Source organism: Oratosquilla oratoria, chromosome 9 (assembly GCF_046742065.1).
Source record: "Oratosquilla oratoria isolate Oo_2021 chromosome 9, ASM4674206v1, whole genome shotgun sequence".
Lineage (NCBI taxonomy): Eukaryota > Metazoa > Arthropoda > Malacostraca > Stomatopoda > Squillidae > Oratosquilla > Oratosquilla oratoria.
In genome coordinates this window covers 80861663-80876014 of record NC_134785.1, presented here as the reverse complement: position 1 = coordinate 80876014, position 14352 = coordinate 80861663, and the positions used below count along the sequence as shown (strand labels likewise).

The 14352-nt window shown below is 48.0% G+C and overlaps 1 protein-coding gene across 17 annotated transcripts in view; it reads right to left on the bottom strand.

The window, feature by feature from the left end:
• The window catches only part of LOC143028642 (uncharacterized), a 614584-nt gene that overhangs the window by 257303 nt on the left and 342929 nt on the right, over nt 1-14352 (bottom strand). The gene's annotated exons all lie outside the window — the stretch shown is intronic.

Genomic DNA, 14352 nt, shown 5'->3' with positions numbered 1-14352 from the left:
CACTACAACACTCCCGAGCAATCCTACAAGTCCCAAGGACCCCGTGCGGACAGATGGGGCGGTAATCATAAACATGGGCTGGTCCCACGGGGCCCCATGCCTTCCTTTCAGGGACCTCCTGGCAGTCCTCTCCTTCATTATCCATCACCATCATATGTTCTACCCCCCCATCACCCCTCTCTATCCCCTTCTCCCAACTCCTCCCCTCTGGCACAATGACATCATCAGGAGATTTTGTTCCGGCTGGCGCCAGCGACTCGACTTCATCTGACGGAGGTGTCACCTTAACGTTGAGGTGCTCAGGTCGTCCACGAGAACAGGGAAGTTCCTCAGCCTCCCTCCTCGCAGTCCTCCCCTTCCACTCCCAAACCTTTCTTCTCCCCGTGCGTCTCCATATATTCACTCAATATATATAATTCTATATATATATATATATATATATATATATATATATATATAGAGAGAGAGAGAGAGAGAGAGAGAGAGAGAGTGAGTGTGAGAGCGGGGGGGTTAATCCCATATTCATCCCCACATACGAGACGCCGTACCATTACATGATGCACATACATAAAAGAGCCTCCTGTCTTCTGTTCCCACCACCCCAGGCTCTGGGGACGCCATGTAACTGCAATCCAGGTCACACATCCAATATAGGCTGACTGCCCACAAGCGATGCTATTCGTTTGAGGGAGCCTGTGTCCCTCTGACATGTGACGTTCCGAGGTTATGTTCATCATCTTCAGGTATATCCATGTCTATATACAAGAGGATCTCATTTGTATTCTCTATCACCGTTCTCAACCCAGTGAGGAGTATACTCATGCCTTCGACTTTTACAGTGGCTACCAAGAGATGATTTGATTCTGCTGGGAGAAGTTTCCCACTCGCGCAGGCCTCAACGATGTCTTCGTTGTGTGACAACACGTCCCTCTCTATGAAGTCTCAAAGAGGGACGAGGAGGAGGAGGAGGAGGAGGAGGAGGAGGAGGAGGAGGAGGAGGAGGAGGAGGAGGAGGAGGAGGAGGAGGGTGGGTCCAGGAACCCACTAGGTGACTAGGACTCGAGCCTATGATCTTCATCATGTTGGTGGGATGGCTCCTCAAGACTCCGAACAGTATACCGTAAGAACTACAGGCCTCTTAATTATTCCACTTTCAGATACTGCGAGTGCTTACAAGAATCTACAGCGGCCATTAAGAGGCTTGCCTCAGTTGCCACATGTCTCAATATTCGGGATTTTATTCTCGCTTTCTTAATATTTCTATCTCCATCTTCATATTCACCGTTACTGTTTCACTGGTACGCCTTTTGCCCTCCCCCGAGGCGATCCCCTCCCACGGGGGAAGGGGGGAAGAGACGACAACTACGAGATTGGAGAGGAAATCCTTCCATCAAAAACACAAGCTGGCAACCCGACAGGATAATCACATGACATGAGCACGATCCGCGCAGAATGAATTGCAACCCCCAGAACGTATACTTTTTGTTATTTATGTTCTTTATTAATTTATTTTCGTGTGTGTGGTGTGTGTGTGTGGTGTGTGTGTGTGTGTGTGTGTGTGTGTGTGTGTGTGTGTGTGTGTGTGTGTGTGTGTGTGTGTGTATTCACCTCGGATCTGCTGCAGCCTCCTTTCGAGACAGCCAGACACCACCCTACGGCAGTGAGCTCAGAGCTCATTATTAGCAGATCTCTGGGTAGGTCTGAGACCACTCACACTCCACACACCGGGACAGCAAGGTCACAACTCCTTGACTAACGTCCCGTACCTACTCGCTGCTAGGTGAACAGGGGCTACACGTGAAAGGAGACAAACCCAACTTGTCTCCGCCCGGCCGGGGAATCGAACCCCGGTTCTCTGGCTTGTGAGGCCAGTGCTTTACCAATCCGTGTGTGTGTGTGTGTGTGTGTGTGTGTGTGTGTGTGTGTTGTATACGGGATTGGGGCTGTGCTCATAGTGTCCCTTCTCTTAGATTCCACCCATCAAACTTTGTGTGTATGAAAGAGAGAAAAAGAAAGAGAGAGGGAGAGAGAGAAAGAGATGGGGGGGAGAGAGAGATGCCTTCATGGAGATACTTATGTTGAATGGCACCCGTGTGGCCTCAGTAGATGCCTCTCTCAGCCGAGCATTACTTTCACTATTGCCATTGATATGCACCATCCGGACGTTCCGTTTTCTTTATCATCATTATTATTATTATTTTAATAATAATTATTATTATTATCATTATTACTAGTGTTATAATTTAGTTTTACTTTCTACCGTTATTTGATGCATAAATGCTGCTTTCTTGTTGATATGCACCTCCCAGTACCATCTCGCGATTATATTCAGCCGAGATAACAGCCCCTCCCCAGGCACTGACAGGGTTAGTTGGGAGGGAGGGAGGGAGGGAGGGAGGGAGGGAGGGAGGGAGAGAGAGAGAGGGAGAGAGAGAGAGAGAGAGAGAGAGAGAGAGAGAGAGAGAGAGAGAGAGAGAGAGAGAGAGAGAGAGAGAGAGAGAGAGAGAGAGAGAGAGAGAGAGAATGGCATCAAGACGGACAACTTCGAGAGAATACGGGACTTTCGATCATCGAAGTAGAGCAATGGCGATGCAACGAGAACCAAAGGACATTCAGCTACAAGAGGACCCGAAGCCTTAACGAGGGTCACAATTGATTCACACGCCATTCATACGGTCCACCATCCACTGAATCCAATCCTCCGGTGTTAGCCATAACAAACATCAAGTGCGCCATGTAGGAACAGGCGAAGGATACAGCTGCCCATCACTGATGGTGATTTCACTCGATCCTGATGTTTATCTCAGTTTATAGCTCAAGAAATCCATTAGGAAGCAATGTTCCTCACAGGTCCATCTGCATACACAATATCACATATACATACTAGTACTATAAGCCTGGGAACTCTCATATGTTTGTCTATCTGTTTTTTTCTTATACTTGATATATTCATTTTCATAACACCCAAAGTCATGTGAAAGAACTCGGGGCCTGAGTACGGCAATACAAACAGGTGTCTCTCTCTCTCTCTCTCTCTCTTTCTGACGACAACAGGATGCCTGCCTGGCGAGAGACTCGAGCGCCAGTGAGCCATGGAAGAGGCTCGATGGAACAAAGGATTCTTTCGAAAGTCCGGAACCGATAAAGTAATGCCAACAACTCCATCAGCACCTGACCTTCTCGCTCGGCGAACCTGTGGCTGATTTCACCGTCCCTTTCTTTCTGCGCCGACGACCCCTTTCGGCATGCAGCATGAGGCCTTGTGGGTACTGAACGGTGCGACAGCATATCATGATCACGCGTATACCTGAGCATAACAAGCCACGTTGTTTCATGCTGATGATCTGATTCGCTGTATTCCTGATCCAAATCCACTTTTCCCTTATCTTACGGATGAGTAACACCTCAAGAACCAGAGTCACGCATCGTGACTGGAGACCAATATCTCTTTAAAAAAACTCCCTCCTTTCTACTACCCTCCTTTTTCGGTGCGACCTTGCCCCTCCCCCAAGAATAGAAGCGCTGGTTATTAAGGACGAAATCCTATAGATACTTATCAAATTTGCGAAGGTGTAATTACACTGGACGGAATTACAATAACACAAAACATACACACGAGGTCATTTATGTCATAAAGGGGTTTGAATCCTGTTATGCAACAATGGTAACAGACGGGTATCGTGCTCTCGAGGCCCGAGTTCGAGGCCCGGTCGTGATGGCTAGGTAAATTATTCATGGACGACACCTTTTATTGATTGATTGATTTTATTTTTTATTTATTTTTTTTTTAAAGGGGGGAGGCTACGAGAGAGTTTCCTCTAGCTACGGATAGGACACCCGCCCACCCATCACCGCCTCTCCCCGGATTGAAAGAACAAAAAAGAACACCGCCCTAGAGTTCCCCGTCTCACACGACCCAAAACACTTTTTAAGTGTTCTTTTACGTGTTCAACACAGACGAGACAAGATGCTGGTCAAGCTCCCCGTGTTGTGCGATGGCCCCGCCGCCTTATCTGCCGCTGCTATCATCCCGCCTGTGTTAAGGCAAGCGACGTGGACGGATAAAGGGCCTATCTGGGGTCCTCGGAGATTGACCATTATCAATACCCAAGTCGACTTTGAACAGAAACAGCCTTCTTATGATTTCCAAAGTGAAAGTACATTTTTTCTTAATCTCTCGAAGAAAAGCCTCTCTTTGCCCGTTAACAAATCCCACCAAACACGTAAATGGAATGAAGGTTACACACTTCCTTGGTGAAAACCTTAACGTGATCCCACCCCCTCACAGAGTGTGATGCGTTTGGGAGCGAACTCCCCCCCCCACTCCCTCCCCTCCTCTACCCCCTACGGAGGGGTGCAAAGATGAGTGCTAGGGAGGTCTTCACTTGTCCACGGCTGTCCGGCACGGGTCCCCGACGTTTCACACCGGATACCAACCAATCTGCCATTCTTCTCCTCCTCCTCGGCTGACGACAGATTACGGGAGACAAGGGAGCCTGGCATCCACGACTACAATCCACCTCACTCTACCCCTTCCGTGCCTGGGGGTACTTGTCCTCTTACTCCAGGTGCCGGCAGGTGATTATATTAAACTGTGCATAAGAATCATCGGTGATGCACAGGTTCATCTCTCCCCGGCGCGTTACGTCCTCAAATATTTTATTTTGACTGACCCTTGAATGCATTACTACTCCACCTCCACCTCAACCTCCACTAGTTAAGAAGGACAGTTCATGAAATGTGCAGAAGCACTACAGCCGCTCACCCTTAAGCAAGATCAGAGTGACAAAAGCACAAACTTAATCTAGAAAGTGGTTAACCTAAGATGACGTGCACGTTAGTTAGGCGCAGTTGACGTAGTGGTAAAACTTTGTAAAATCCGATTAAGAGAGAGAGAGAGAGAGAGAGAGAGAGAGAGAGAGAGAGAGAGAGAGAGAGAGAGAGAGAGAGAGAGAGAGAGAGAGAGAGAGAGAGAGAGAGAGAGAGAGAGAGAGAGAGAGAGAGAGAGGGGGGGTGTTGTGCAACTGGGGCGGGCAGACATTAGAAGACCTCGAGAAATCCCGGACGGGAGTGGGGGGGGGGAGGGCAGGAGGGAAGGAGGGCAGACGACAGGCAGGCTGGTCTGCCTGCCGGCCGCCGGCCTGCTGGGACAACAGCCATGTCAAGACGAGACAGACAACAGAGTCGAGCAGACGGGGAAAGAGGCTCCTGGGAGTAAGGAGAGGCGCAAAAGGACGTGAAGGACAACAGAGAGGTATAGACAGATAGAGAGATGGGGGGAGGGGAGTGCAGAGGAGAGGGAGAGGCAGGAGACAGGAGAGAGAGCGAGAAAGGCAGCGAGGGAAAGAAAACGAGAAAGAGCAAAAAAGCGAGAAACAGGGGGGGAGGGAAGGAGGGAGGGAGAGAGAGAGGGGGAGAGGCAGGAGGCAGGAGAGAGAGCGAGAAAGGCAGCGAGAGAAAGAAAACGAGAAAGCGAGAAACAGGGGGGGGGAGAGAGAGTAAAAGCGTGGGAATAGGTAAGGGTAAAAGGAACACGGTGGAGTGGCTGCGAGGAAGGCACGGTGGAAATAGCCCCAAGAAGGAGCAGGAGGAAAAGGATGGGGGAAGAAGAGGGGGGGGGAGGTTTAGCTCTGGGACACGGGTCATGCTGGGGGGAATAGAGGGAGGAATGGGGGATAAGGTGAAGGGAAGTGGAGGAGGCGTGGGGGGTTGGGGATATAAGGAGTCGAAAAGGGAGGGGAGGGTCATGGCTGGGTGATGGAATAAGGAGAGGGGGGTGGAGGGGGAAGGAGATAACAAAGGGTAAGGAGTAATTTGGACATGGATGGGAGTGGATGGGCGTGGGGGTGAAGGCGCCATTGCTTCGAAGAGTAAGAGTTACCCGAGTAGAAAAACGTTACTTGGGGAGAATGTGTTACGTTACCTGTGTGGGGAGGGGAGAGGGGGAGGTTAAGTTAATCTATGAGGCAAAGTGTTACTTGTGAGAATGGCGGGCAGGAGGGAGGGAGGGAAGGATGTTACACATGGGAGGGCACTTACCTGGAGGGTGGGAGAGAGAGGGTGACCGGGAGACGGGTGAGAGAGAGACACCATTCCATTGTACGGCAGAAGAGAAGGGATAGGGAGGGGAGGGGAGGAGTTGGGATATGGAAAGGGTATGGGAGATGAAGAGAGGGGTAGGAAGGGGTAGAGGAGGGGTATGGAAGGCCTTGGAAGGGGAGGCGCCGGGTAAGGGGCGATATGGGAGGGGCAGGTGGAGGGATGAGATAAAGGAGGGCGGGTACAAGGGACTAGGGAGAAGGGACGAAAGCGATGACGCAAGACAGACTCGAACACGTCCACACGTCTACACACACACACATACCAGGAAATCTTAGTTCACAAACAATGTTCGCAAACAGTCCGCAAGTTTGCGGACAAAGTTTCTTTGGTGGGCCCAAGGCTTGCCCGCCCCCCTGACTGCACGCGCTCCCTCGCCTCCACCCCTGCCACTGCACGCGCTTCCTCGCCTCCCCCCCCCCTTTAGCTGAACAAAAGTGCAATGCGGTAACCAGATTAAATATACATCATGGTGTCCACGGCAGCGAAGTACGGTGGGGAACCTCTCGGATGAATAAAATGGCCTGGCGCGACACTACTTCGTCACCGATAAGCAGAGCTTCTATCCTGTGGGGGAAACATCGCGAAGAAAAGGGTCACTGACCATCAATCAAGTCTTCAGGATGCCTCCTCGAGTGAAGATTAGTGTCCAAACATAAAAAAGAATGATACATGACTCCGGCCCGTAGAGGCGTCACAATTCCATAATGTCATGGCTCCAGAAAACTGATGTGGTGGTAGTAGTGATGGTGTGGTGGTGGCGGTATAAATGGAGAAAGTGAAAGGGAGGGGGGAGAGGGAGGGAGGGGGAGGGAGGGAGGGGGGAGGGAGGGAGGGGGGTGAAAGGACCAAGTAATGACAGGATTGACAGAAGACCTGAGGGGATGGGGGAGGGAGGGGGCGACAAAAGAAGTCATGAGAAACAACCGAAGAAGGGCCGGCGAACGGCGGCGACGAAGTTGGGGGGGGGGGAGACGAGGGAAGGAGGGTAGGACGAAAGAAAGGGAAGGTGAGGAGGATGAGAAGGATGGATGGTGGATGGATGAAGGGAGGAAAGAACAGGAATTTGCGGAGGGAAGGAAGGAATGAAGGAAGGAAGGAGGGAGATGAAGAGGATGAGAAGGATGAGGGGGAGGGGGAGGGAGGGAGTAGGAACAGGTGGTGGGTAGGATGGAAGGGTGGTAAGTAGGTAGGTAGGAAGAGAACTAGGAGGGAGGCTGGGAGGTAGGAGGAAGAAGAAAAGGTGGTAGGGAGGGAGGCAGGGAGGAAGGGAGGTATGAAGGGGGGTAGAAAGGGGATAGGAAGGGAAGCAAGGATGTAGGGGGGGAAGGGATGAAGGCAGGTTAGAAGGGAAGGAGGGAGGGACGGAGGGAAAGAGATTTGGGAGGGAAGTTGGGAAAGATATTTGGGAGGGAATTTGGGAAAGATGTTGGGAGGAAGGGATGATGGTTGGGAGAGAGGGAGGGATGTAGGGAAGAAAGGCGGAGGGAGTGAGGGAGGAGGGGATGTAGGAAGTGGGAGGTCTACATCATAAAAAAGAAAGAAGAGATGCTGTCCTGACGCGAAGGGCACGGGAGGGACTGGACTGGAAAGGACTGGAGGGGAAAGGGGAAGGAGGTGGCGCTGGCTGGCATCTATGGTCATGTCAGACCTGATGCTAATCTCGCACCTAGCGGCGTCACAACGGCCAGGCAGTAGTCGTCGTCATCGTCGAGCCTCCGTCGTCAGACTCGTTGCCACCATCACTTGCGGTGTAGTGATCCTCGTCTTCGTCGTTGTCGTCGTTCAGCCTTTGTCGTCAGATTCGTTGCCAATGCCACCACAATCACTTGCAGTATTGTGATCCTCATCGTCGTCGTCGTCATTATTATGAATACCGTCCTCAGGCAATGGTGACGCCACAGGAGCAGCAGCAGGAGCAGGAGGAGCGGGAGGAGGAGGAGACAGCTGCCACGCAACGCCAATCGACCCGTACGCAGCTGCCCGTACAGCTGCAATAGGCTGCTGCTGCTGCCTTGCCTCTAGCCTACTTACACTCTTACTTCCCACCCTCTGCATTTCCCGCGACACAGCCTCGGGCTTAGATTTTTCATTCAGCGAGTGTACTAAAGTCGGCACCTTCCTCTTCCTATGACATCTTTCTCCATGGTCGAGTCATGACGTCATAATATAGGATTAGCCCACCCACCCCCAGATGTCCTAGCACCCGGGGCAAAGGTGATGGCTTCGGCAGAAGTTATGCGCCTCCTCACGCTGGCTCCTCACCTTCTCCATCATGTTATTATGTGGCACTAGTCTTTCATTCAGGCTGCCGTCAAGCGATTTTATTCAACCCCGTGCCACCCACTTCTCGATTATCTTTCAGAGAGACCAGCGAAGGAGAGAAAAAAAAACACGTAATACGTGTTGATGACGAGTCCAACACGCAATCCAAAGACCATGGTGAATCACACACACACACACACACACACACACACACACACACACACACACACATACACACACACGGTGGCGCGGTTGGTAGAGTCCCAGACTGTCAGTACGGCGGTGCCGGCGGTACCAGGTTCGAATACTGCCCAGGGCTGAAATTATTTCAGTATCGCTGCGCTTCGAGTCGTTACTCCAACTCTTGTGGGTGTGTGGGTGTGCGTGTAAGGTCAAAGCATTACCCATAGATCGGTCATACGAGCTCTGAGCTCTCTTCCGGGAGGGAAATAGCTGTCGATCACGAGTCCAACACGTGATCCAAAGACCAAGGTTAATCACACACAGAAAGAAACACGCATCCCTTCCTTCTGGGGTTCGCCGTAGACCTCAGCGAAGTGAGGTATGTCTACGATGTGGTGTGTCCACCTTCCTTTCACCCCCTTCACAGGTGCAAGGAGTCCCCCACCCCTCAGTTTCGAAGTCCGCTAGACCCCGACCGCGTACCCGCCGATGACGCAATACAGTGGAGGTTTCCCAACTCCAAATGAGGACAAGCTGCGCACGACGGAACAAAAACGCGTCCCGCCTCGCGCAGGACGTCACCTGGTGAGTTGGAGGAGTCGAGGTTGCCCCCAGTGTACAGGACCATAAGTCCATAAGCGGCTTCCAGATGACGTCAGAGGAGATGTGTGTGTGTATATGGGCAGACCTTCTCTCCAGATTCTGTCTTCTGGGTCTGTCCCAAGGCGGCATAGGATTTTCTTTACGGTCTCGCCATAGACCAACTTACACAGGGTCTAGCACCCTAGACATTCTGCCCTCAAGCTTTTCACCCCTTTCACAAGGAGAGCGGAGCCTCAACTACTAAATGCACGTTTGTCTCACGTTAGTCAGAAGACAAATCTCACTGGGACGACAGACCTTGACTTCAGCACGAACTTGTATCCTCGGCTGGATAAAATCGCCTGGCGCTCTCCAAAGCAGAACCACAGTGCCAAAGGGGTGGAAATCAATCACCAGCCGACAATCAGAACAAAGCCCTCGAAGTGGACCATGATCCGAATAAAGCTGCCTGGTGCCAACCACATACCAAAGCGTACAAAACAGCCCTGTGCAACCTGCGGCCCTTTCTCCTAAAAATAAATAAGTTATAGTGCGGCCCTCAGAGAGAGAGAGAGAGAGAGAGAGTGTTACCAATTAGAGCCCACCGAAAGTTTGACTAAATTCATATTCTTGTGTACCAATTTCACCATATTTTTTTCTATTTCGTTCACTACGGTACAAATTTTAATTATATTAGAACAGAAAATAACATATTACTTGGTATTTTTAATTATTAGATTGAGTGATCCTTGGCTATCTGTCTATGAGTCTGACACGTATGATTCACGTACTGTATGGTACGTGTGTTTCCGCCTGTCGGTACCGCTGCCTAACCAGTCTCCGTTGTGACTTCATTTGTTGTGGTTGATTTGTGATTACCGGTACTGTAAGTCTAACTCTAATTCTTATGTTAATGAGCCCAGTTAACCAATATTAAGTAATTATTTATGTTTGTACCTTATATGGTAAGGAAAATACATTTGTTTCGGACAACTCTTATTTTTGTGATCCCAATTTAGATAAAATCAGTAACAAACTAGTTATCTATCTTTATCAGTATAATCTCACATAATATGTCTTCGATCGTAGTAAATAACATGAAGTAGTAAGGTTAGTTGTGTGGCCCTCCATACCAACAGAGTTGTGACTTGTGGCCCTTTGGGAAAAAAAGGTTGCACACCCCTGATATAAAGTATGGCGGCGGGGTGATGTAAATGAAAATACTACTACTTTTACTACTACTACTACCAATAATAATGATAATAATCATGATGATAATAACAACAATAATAATATGAGGTAGAACACATAATGATAAGAACATACATACATAAATACATATACCAAGGCTTTTTCCCCCTTACTAGGGAGGTAGCCAAAAAGGAAAAGGCATAAAATCATTCCCACCCATTCCATCCCCGAAAACACTCCACACACCTCCACCCTCCCTCCCATCTTAGCACCTCCTAGATGACGGGTCATCCCTGCACCCTGTCCACTGCCCTGGGTCAGAAGCAGTGTCGCAAGACACAGCACATCCAGAGCAGATAAGAAAAATAAATATAAAAAGTTATTTGTTTACAAAATATTCGTATTTCAATCTTTTTGGTCGACCCATGCTGCTCTAGCAAAGACAGACAATTTTATTCAGCTCAAAGAAACCTCCTGGACTAGACGCCACGAAATTGAAAACCTGAAGCAGGAGGAACGAAAAACCTTCCCCCAACTGATCCACCATGACAGACAACTGAAACGTTTTCCGTCAGGGAGGGACAGAGAGAGAGAGAGAGAGAGAGAGAGAGAGAGAGAGCACTCCTTGGTAACTACAGTGGGGTTGTGGCTTCTCCTTAGGTCGCTTACGATACTCGTAATTCTACGAGGTCAGAGAGGTCTCGTACTCGTCACAAGTCTACGACCCCATAAGCTCTCTGGGAAACAGAAGCCATGTTACTTGGAAATGGCAGCGACTGTACATTAGTGGTGGGCGTTAACATGGAAGGCGCTTTAGTGGTGATTCATCATAAAAGGCCGCCAGGGAGATCAAAGTAATGCAATTGAGAACGTTAGGAGATGACATATTATAATAACAATCAGTGACATCACACACACACACACACACACACACGAAACTCTTCTACCCTCATCACCATCACCACCACCACCAACCAACAACAACACTACTTACCACCCACCCACACACGGACCTTATTTACATGCATACAGAGGAAATCCATTCTGTCCCTCGTCACCTGTAAACACTTAACTCGTATTTATCATCTAAACGAGATTCGATTCTGAAGCAGACAAATCAGATGTACCCAAAGCCATTAGTATTCATTTGCCGATAAACACCGACACTATATATTTTTATATGTATGTATGATAATTTTAATGAGAGTCGCATGTAGGATTCGAACTCGCTGCTTTCGGCCACCCGTAAGATTACCTTCACAGAGCCTTTACCCACTCCACCACTCTGTGAAGGTAATCTTACAGGTGGCCGAAAGCAGTGGGTTCGAATCCTACATGCGACTATCATAAAAAGTATCAGATTACTGTCGCTGTCACTAGCGAATTTCTCTCTCTCTCTCTCTCTCATATATATATATATATATATATATATATATATATATATATATATATAAAAACACACACACACAAACATGACAGAATTTAATAGAAAAAAAAATGCATTTCTGCTCTTATTTAATGCTTAATGTTATTCAAATTTACCTATATGTTATATTTACCTAGATATACGTTTCAAATTACAAGATTAATCAAGCATTCCACGAACCAAAAAAGCAGTAGACCTATCTGAATTTCAGCGAGGTCGTATTGTGGGTCAACATGAAGGTGAACTTAGTCAACGCAAAATAACTGAAAAAATATCAATATCTCTTTCTACTGTTAATAGAGTGATAGTACAATTCACCAGAGAGGGCAAGAAGGGCCCAAAACCTCATTCGGGTCGTCCCGGGCCCTCAGAAAGATCCCTGTGTCTTGTCAAAAGAAATGTCGAAGAGGATCCATGTTGCAAGGCCTCTGACATAACAACACAAGCTGATGTCAGTCCCAGAACAGCTGTCAGGTATCTCCACAAGCTGGGTTACTATGGCAGAGCTGCAAGAAGGAAACCACTCCTTCGTCCAGCCAATATCAAGCGCAGAAAGGATTGGGTTGTTGAGATGGTGGAGAGACCTGTGGCCTTTTGGAGCACTGTCATTTTCTCTGATGAGTCACGATTCGCATTATTTTCTGACAGTGGAAGAGTGTGAGTCAAGAGTTTGACCTCAAAAGACTGCAGCCAACAGTGAAACATTGGGGGCATTTCAATAATGATGTGGGGTGCAATTTGGAGTGATGGTCGATCAGAACTTGTGGAGTGTCAAGGAAACATCAATTCAGGCAAATATGTTTCTATATTAAAGGAAGGACTCATTCCAATATTCTCCAGTGGTAGAATGAGTAAAAATGTCTTCCTATTTATGGAAGATGGAGCTCCTTGTCACACTGCTCAAACAACACAAAACTGGTTGAACCAAAATGGGATCAGGAAACCTCCATGGCCAAGTCAGTCCCCGGATATGAACCCTATTGAACACCTTTGGGGCATATTAGACCGACAACTTCGCAAAAAGAACAGGAAGCCATCTTCAAAGCCCAAACTCTTAGGATTACTACGGGAAACATGGCAAGAAATCCCTCAAGATGATATTCGTGAACTAATCACTAGCATGCCTAGAAGGGTCCTTGCATTGAAAAAAGCAAAGGGGATGTTAACCAAGTATTAGTTATTTACATTGTGACCATTTATAAGCACTTTAATTGTATCAACTGCTTGTTTAATAAATTAAACTGTTTCTCTTGGTGTCTATTCAATTCTGCCATGTCTGTGTATATAGATATATCAGTGTGTGTGTATCACACATATAATTATGCACACAAACATGCAATTTATATCGACATATACATGCAGGCAACATCTCGGTTCACACACATACACATATATACACATACACAAACTCAGACACACATACACACGCATACATATACGCATAAACACAGTCTACACACAGTCTTCACACACTATATTAAAAAATATTTTCTATCATTTTGTTCTTTTTCAAGTACTTGTTTATGCCGTACAACACATATCACTTCCACATATATGTCCACACCATCTCTCTCTCTCTCCCTCTCTCCAACTTATCTATCCAGAGGGGGTCCTACAGAGCCTGGGACCACTCCTAGTCAAGGATATTCACAAATTGGCTCTTTTGGCTACCGCCAGGCGATTCTATTCAGCCCAGAGGATCCATCAGGGCAGCGAAACAACCTTCCCACCAACTACCTGTCTGCAAATCCATCAACTACTCTCGAACTCGTAACTACCTGGACCCCCAATTAGTAAACACTCGCACATCATCCCGTCCCACTCCGCTTCTTCAGCAAGTCCGAGAAAAACGGAGACCCACCCATATGGCAATATCTTCCAGTCTGGTGCAGCTGTTGCCCCAATTCTCATCTTCCTAGTATCTTTTAGGCTCCTTTAACCAGCGCTTCTATTCTTGGGAGCGATATCGTGCCGAAGAGATGGAGGCGTAGAGGTCTTGGTCAAGGAGAGAGATTCAAGGAAGGCAGCAGACCGGAGGGACAGTAGAATTTACAAGTATGTATTCTTCTTTGAATGGACCATTCTCCACTCACAAAAGAATACTGCGTGATACTGGTCTGTAGGGGCGTCACTTACCCCTTTCCCCCGCACATACTGACTTCGTAAACCTTTACTCTTAAACTAGATGAAGCAGCGTTGACTTAGTCCTAGACAAGCATGGCAACTCCCCCACCCCCCCAGGAAAAAAAGTGCATTAACACGGTCAACCACAACCCCCAACACGACCTCCCACACTGCCACTTCAGGGTCGCAAGGATGCTCCCAGTCTGTCGAGCCCATTTTTTTTTTCACAGGCATTGCCTCATTGGTCGGATATCATTTGCTTATTTATTTAATTTCTTTAAAAACATGATTTTTGTATAGGTTAGATGCAAACGCTTCGAAAAGTGATCGGTAACAATAGTTTAAGCAATTTGATTCTTTTCTTGGAGATACATCTATAAGCAATTGTCTTCCTATATACTATTTTCTGACTGCCGCCAGGCGGCGATTTAAATGAGCTGATGGGCACACCACCACCCTTTACGAGTTAACACAAAACGAAT